This window comes from Macrotis lagotis, chromosome 2 (assembly GCF_037893015.1).
Source record: "Macrotis lagotis isolate mMagLag1 chromosome 2, bilby.v1.9.chrom.fasta, whole genome shotgun sequence".
NCBI classification, from domain to species: domain Eukaryota; kingdom Metazoa; phylum Chordata; class Mammalia; order Peramelemorphia; family Peramelidae; genus Macrotis; species Macrotis lagotis.
Window position 1 is genome coordinate 195,541,346 of NC_133659.1, and position 8,015 is coordinate 195,549,360.

Consider the following 8,015-nt stretch of genomic DNA (forward strand, 5'->3'; position numbering starts at 1 on the left):
AGGTATTCTCTTTTGCTTGATCATTATCTTCCTCCAAAGTGTGGGCATCCCCCAAGCCTCTGTCCTGGTTTTTCTGTCTCTCTCTGTCTCTCAGTCCCTCTTTCCCTCTTTCTTTTTTTTTTCTTATTTATTTATTTGTATTTTTTCTTCCTGGTACATGCAAAAACAAGTTTCAAAATGCACTTCCAAAATCTTGAGTTCCAAATTGTCTACCATCCTACCCCTCTCATTGAGAAAACAAGTTACTTGATATAGGTTAAAAATATGTAGTCATGTTGTAAAAATAAACATAACCCCTCCAAAAAAAGAGATACTCAAGAAAAATAAAGTGAAAAAAAAAGTATGCTTCAATCTGTATTCAGACACCATCAGCTCTGTCTTTGGAATAGATAGTGTTCTTTCAGAAGACCTTCAGTGTTCTCATCATAGCATTGCTCTCTCTCTCTCTCTCTCTCTCTCTCTCTCTCTCTCTCTCTCTCTCTCTCTCTCTCTCCCCCATCTCTAGCTTTCTCTGTGCATCTCTGACTCTCTGGGTCTCAGTGTGTCTGTGTATCAGTCTCTGTTTTTCTCTCTCTCCCTCACTCTCTCTCTGTCCCTCTCAATCTCTGTGGCTCTGTCTCTGTCTCTCCAGATGATTCACAGATCCCTAAATCCAGTCTTAAACAGTGTCTTGAATTTTAGTAACCATTTAGTACCAACTACCTGGTAGACATCGCCCCCTAGATGTCCTTGTAAACACATCAAATGTAATATGTTTAAAACCTAAGTGGTTTATTTTTCCCCAAATCCATCCTTTCTTTAAATTTGTCCATTTTTATAAAGGACAACCACCATTGTTCTAGCTACCCGTGTATGCAATCTTGGTGTCATCTTCAATTCAATTCTCCCTCTTTCTTGTTTTCTAATCAAATCTCTTTGATTCTATTTCCTTACTTTTGCATTTGTCCCTTTTTTCTCCTCTTATGTGACTACCACTCTACTTCAGACCCTCATCACCTTGTACCTGTACTATTGCAATGGCATCTCACTAATAATTCCTTGATTTAAGTCTCTCTCCTCCTTAGTCTGTCCTTCACAGAGTTGGCAAATTGATACTCTTAAAACAAATGCAGTGGGTTGCTGCGACAGCATTTCATTTCTATCTCTTTCTGTCCCTCTCTCTGCCTCTGTCTCTCTCTGCCTATCTATCTCTGTTCTCAGAAAAATTCTCAAAGGCAAAACAGATTTGGGAGATTTTAGTGATTAGATATGTGTATGGGTATTCAGATTTTAGAGTTCCCCATTCCTTTTTTCCTTAAGAGGATCTTCCTGATCAAAATGCAGGCATAGGGAACAAGAAATCATAGGAGCAAAAAGAATTTGAGGCTTAGACCCCTTCATGCTTGTCTCCTCCATTTGATTGTAAACTCCTTGAGGGGAGGAGTTTACAAAAAACTCCTTGTTTTTTTTTCCTCTTTTTGTATCTCTAGTACTTAACACCCTGCCTGGAACAGAGTAGGCCCTTAATAAATGTCTATTAAATTGTCCTCTTCCAGGGAAAAAGATGGACTTTCAGTGAACCAGGGGAATTTCAAATGTTCCTGTTGGAATGGCCAGAGCTGAACAGAAGGTTTGATCTTCAGATACAGGACTCAGGTGAAGCATAGAGATTGGAGGAGAAGGGGAAATTATGAGGGACTTAATGATGATGAACTGCATGTATTCCTGCATAGAAAAATGACACTGAAAATACTCATATGAACCTTCTCAGTTAATAGAGCAGGTAGAGGGCGCTTTTATAGTTGAAGCACAGGAGAAAGCCGAATTGGAAGATAAAATATGGTGCAAAAATGGAGTCAATAGAAAAAAAAGGAAATGTAATGGGAGAAAGAAAAAGGAGAGAGGGAATAGGCCAAGATATCTCATATAATAAGTTTTTTCTTTATTACAATGAGCTATTGCAATGATGTGGAAGGGGGAAGACAAGGGGGAATGAGGGAATCTTCATTCTCATCAGAGGTGGTTAGGAGAGGAAACAGCATATATATACTCAATGGGGTATAAGCATCTGGAGTAAGAAGGGGGGGACAGGGGGAAGGGGGGGATGTGAGTGATGGAAGAGAGGATGGACCATAGGGGGAGAATGGTCAGATATAACACATTTTCTTTTTTACTTCTTGCAAGGGGCTGGGATTGGAAGGCCTGTCCGGGACCATAGGGCCAAGTGGATGCTGGGCCTAAAGGGTGGTAGGGGGCTCCGGGCCTCTTGGCCTCAGGGCCGGGGATCTATCTGCTGCACCACTCAGCTACCCTACAGCAGAGTCAGAGTGAAAGGAGAGAGAAAATATAGTACATGGTAGTGGAGAAATATGAAAGGAGGGAGTTGCGATTAGCAATGACAACAGTGGAAAAATATGGAAGTAACTTTTGTGATGGGCTTACCATAAAGAATGTGACAGAGTTGTTGGTATGGGAACAAAGACTGAAGCACATTTTTTATTATTATTATTTTGGGGGGGGGTGCGGGGTAAATGGGGCTGGGTGGCCTGCCTGGGGCTGCATAGCAGGGTGATCTTTGGGTGTCTTAGGCCTGATTTGGACCCGGGTGCTCCTGGCTCAAGGGCCAATGATCTGTCCACCACCCAGTCACCCCTACTATTATTACCATTTTATTTTGTTATGGCTCTCTTTTTTCTTTTTTTTTGGTTTATGCAGGGCATTGGGGTTGGGGTGGCTTGCATGACACACGGCTGGGTGATTTTTGGGTGTATGGGGCTGGATATGGGCTTGGGTACTCCTGGCTCCAGGGCTGGTGCTTCGTCCATTGTGCCACTTGGCCATACCTATAATTATTACTATTATTTTTTTTAATTTTAATTTTAGTTTTTTCTCTCCCCTTTGCTTTATCATTCAAGCGAGTCTATATTTTGTGGGGGGGAGGGGGTATTCTGTTTACTCTTAAACAAGAATATTTTATTAATGTATAAAAATATTATTTGTACAAAAAAGAGAATAAATATAAAATAAAGAAATAAAAAAATAAATGTCTATTGATAATAGGGCTAAGACTTTGGGGTGAAATGAGGTCCTTGGTGATGGTTTGAGTAGAGAGTGATATGATAAACAACTTGGATATTATGTTTCCTCACTGAAAAATAAAATCTATAATGCCATATTGACTTTCTAAAGGCTTAAGTAACAGTGGTATGGGTTGAGATAAAAAGGTGGGCCCCTACATAGAATACTGGGTCTGGAATTCAAATTCTAATTTATTAGCTGGGTGATCTTGGGCAAGTTACTTAAGCATTGTCTATCTTAGTTTCTTCATCTGTAAAAAAGACATAATATATCTTTCAGGGTAATGGTGAGAATCAAATGAGATAAGACATGTAAAGTGCCTTACAAATCTTAAAATGCTATTATTATCAAAGGCAGCTGATTTGGGCTACTTATACCTTTTGAAATGGTGATATACTAACACTTAGTGACCATGACCACAGATGTGACACATAGATCTAACAATCTCCCCACATTAGAAAATCTTCAATGACTTCCAATTGCCTCTAGGATTAAAAAATCAAAATCTCAGCCACAACTAATAAAGAGATATGTTAAATTTCATTGTACATGTATTATCTATATGAGATTACTTGCTGTCAAGGGGAGGGGAAGAAAAGGGAGGTTGAAAAATGTGGAATTCAAAAGTTTACAAAAAGATGAATGTTGAAAGATATTTTTGCATGTAATTAATAAAATAACATTTAAAAAAGTGTTTATCTTTGACATTGTATGCCTAGTGCATAGCATAGTTGGTTAATTGTATCTTTGTGAACCCATTTGGGGTTTTGTTGGCAAGGATCCTGAATTGATTTGCCTTTTCCTTTTCCAACTGAGGCATACGGGATTAAATGACTTGCCTAAGTGTCTGAGGCCAAATTTTTTTTTTTTTTAGTTCTTTGCAAGGCAAATGGGATTAAGTGGCTTGCCCAAGGCCACACAGCTTGGTAGTTATTAAGTGTCTGAGGCCAGGATTTGGACTCAGGTATTCCTGACTCCAGGGTCGGTGCTCTACCCATTGGGCCACCTAGCTGCCCCTGAGGCCAAATTTCAACTCTGGAAGATGAGTCTATGATTTGAATGCATATGGGCCAGGCACATCTAGTCTATCATTCAGCTTCAGACACTTGCTGTATGACCCTGGACAGGTTACTTAACCTTTTTTCCCAGTTTCTTCAATTGTAAAACAGTGATAATAATAGTTGTGGTAAGGATCAAATGAAGTAAAGCACTTTACAAGCTTTAAAGCATTATATAAATGGGAGCTATCATCATCATCATCATCAGCTCCCCCTGTGTTTTATTTATATGCTCTGATCTGGAAAGTCCACCAGCTTTGTAGCCTTCCCCCTTGGGTGGCTTCCTTTTTTTAAAAAAAAATTTATTTTATTTTATTTTTTTTTTATTTATTCTCATTTTGTACAAATAATGTTTTTTATACATTAATAAAATATTCATGTTTAAGAGTAAACAAAATACCCTCTCCCCCAAAAAAATATAGACTCGCTTGAGCGATAAAGTAAAGGGGGAGAGGAAAAAAATTAAAATTAACGCAGTGGATAAAGCACTGGCCCTGGAGTCAGGAGTACCTGGGTTCAAATCCGGTCTCAGACACTTAATAATTACCTAGCTGTGTGGCCTTGGGCAAGCCACTTAACCCTGTTTGCCTTACAAAAAAAAAAAATTAAAAAAATTAAAATTAAAATAAAAAAAATAATAGTAAGAATTGTAGGTATGGCCAGGTGGTGCAGTGGACAGAGCACCAACCCTGGAGCCAGGAGCACCCGAGCCCATATCCGGCCCCATTTACCCAACAATCACCCAGTTGTGTGACATGCAAGCCAGCCCAACCCCACTGCCCGGCAAAAAAACCAAAAAAAAGAAAAAAAGACCCAAAATAAAATAAAATAGTAATAATAGTAGGGGCGGCTGGGTGGCAGATAGAGCTCTGTCCCTTGAGCCAGGAGCACCCGGGTCCAAATCAGGCCTAAGACACCCAACGATCACCCTGCTTTGTGGCCCCAGGCAGGCCACCCAGCCCCATTTGCCCTGTACCCCCCCAAAATAATAATAATAAAAAATGTGCTTGAGTCTGTGTTCCAATACCACCAACTCTGCCGCGGGTGGATCACATTCTTTATGATAAGTCCATCACAAAAGTTACTTCCATATTTTTCCACTGTTGCCATTGCTGATCGCAACTCCCTCCTTTCATATTTCTCCACTACCATGTACTATATTTTCTCTCTCCTTTCACTCTGACTCTGCTGTAGGGTAGCTGAGTGACACAGCAGACAGATCCCCAGCTCTGGGGCCAAAAGGCCCCGAGCCCCTATACCACCCCTTAGGCCCAGCATCCACCTAGCCCTATGGTCCCAGACAGGCCATCCAATCCCAGCCCCTTGCAAGAAGTAAAAAAGAAAATGTGTTATATCTGACCGCTCTCCCACCATGGCCCATCCTCTCCTCCATCATTCACATCCCCCCCTTCCCCCTGTCCTCCCCCTCTCCATCTTACTCCAGATGTTTATACACCATTGAGTATATATGCTTTCCTCTCCTAGGGTGGCTTCCCTTTCAATGCTGGGTAGGTCAGAATGGTGTGGGATGAGTGGATGAGTGTCAACCACTAGGTGGAGTTTTCAGAAATTGGCAAATGAATTAGAAAGGGGTGATGTCATGCCGGAGTTTCCAGGCTTTTTTAGGTCTTGGATCCCTTGGCTTTCAGCACACCTTCCTGAACCCCCCAATCAATATGAAAAGAAATAAATGCTAGCTTTTACTATGCAAATGCACAGAGGAAAACCTTCCAGCACCCTCTATTCAATATGAAAGGAAATGCATTCCAGTACACGTAAGAAACAAAACAAAGAAATGACCCACTATGGACTTGGACTAGGGGTCCCTTCCAGCTCTAATTCAGATCCATCTTCCCTTGTGCAACAAGTGAATTGGAACCTGGAACCTATTCCTCTGTAAGAGCTATGGATGCAGTACAGCCTATGGAGAGAACACTGCATTTGACAGTTAAGAGAGACCTGGACTCTTATTAGCTATATGACCACAGGTTTAACTTTCCATAAAATGGGAATGCCACCTGGAATACCTTCCTCACAAGGTGGTAATGAGAAGCAAGGGAGAGAATACCTTAAAGTCCTCTTCAAATGCCTATTTATTTATAGGTATTATTATTTGATGGAGGGGAAAGCTGTTTCCACTGGCACTCCCCTGCTCCATTCTCCTCTGCTCTACCTAGCTGAACCTGGAAGTTGGTGGGTCTGGACTAGGGGATTCCTCAGGAGAAGATCTACTCATTCATTGACTTTTCAGTATCAATACACCAGAGCTTCAAGAATCAAGTGTTATAGCAAGTCCAGGTTAAGGAATTACAAGACAAAGGAATTGTGGTTCCTGGAATCCTATTTGATTGTTTGAAACCTATGAAGTAATGATCCCATATGACCAGGGACCAGGATATTCTTCATTGGTTGATTTTCCAGATAACTGAGGGTTATCCTTTCAAACAGCATGAGATTTTGTTTTAGCTATTTTAAAAAATGTAAATATAAGACCTTAGTCCAAATTGTCTTAACTTGTCTGCCTGTTTCATTTATATAATACAGTACTTACCCTTCCATGATTGTCATAATCTGAGATCTGTACATTTTGAGTAATCTGATGTTACATATGTACAATCATGTTTAACAGATTTCCATATTAGTCATATTGTGAAAGAATCAAAAGGGGAAAAAACCATGAGAAAGGAAAAAAAATTAAACCAGTTTAAAAAAGTGAAATTAGTATGCTTTGGTCTGCATTGACTCACTTCTTTTTCAATCTGGATGTGGATAGCACTTCCCATCCCAAATTCTTTAGAATTCTTTGTTCAATGAATTCTTGATAGGAGCCAAGTCTATCATAATTGATCGTTACTGTTGATGTGTACAATGTTCTGGTTCTGCTCAGATTTATGCCTTTTTAATAATTTGATGACTATTTCAATGTAATTGGGTTTTTTTTTTTAGGTTTTTGCAAGGCAAATGGGGTTAAGTGGCTTGCCCAAGGCCACACAGCTGGTAATTATTAAGTGTCCGAGACCAGATTGGAACCCAGGTACTCCTGACTTCAGGGCCCGTGCTTTATCCATGTAATTGGTTTCTTTTGTAATTCTGATCTATTTAAAAATCAATATTCCAAGAAAGGATCTGTAGATTTCAGATTGCCCAAGGGGCCATGATAAAAAAAAAAGTAAGAATCCTTTGGAGAGAAATATTTGCATTTTTAGAATTTAGCAAAATATTTTAAATAGTAGGTAGTTAGGAAAGACTGTCTTAAAACATTTAAGGGGTGGATGGAAAAGCCATTCATCCACTCAGAAGCTGTTTCCCCCTCACCAGATTTGAGTTGAGCTATTACTTGGTGTAGAGAAACCAATAGTGCTAGGAGGGAGTCTCCACTGAATGGGAAGTGAATTAGAAATCTAGAAGCCCTAGAGGTAAGTACTTCCCAGTATCAGATTATAGAGTAAAAGCACCCCTCTCTCTTTCTCTCCCAGTTACCACCCCCAACCTTTCTCTTTTCAACATCATCCAATTTTCCCAGATCTTCACTTTTGTCCTGGTACCATGTTATTTTTTCCTTCTTCCCAAGCTTAATCCTTAGAAACCAAATGGGAACATCTAGCAAGAGACTGTCTTCTTATAGTAGACAATTAAGATCTTAATCAAAGGGGACAACCTAGACAACTTGTTAGTACAAAATTACTGAAAAGCAATAGGGATGCTGTGGACATTACTTAGAGGGTAATCATTTAAACTCAGGGGCCTCTCATCACAATCACTTCACACTGCTGGGGCAGAAAAAGTTGGATCTGTAACTAAGGGCCAGGGAAAAACCATCTCGAGGTCATTCATTGCATTCCAAATTTATTCTTTCACCAACACCACTCTGTCCCTAAGCCATTCCCAGTGATGAGACAT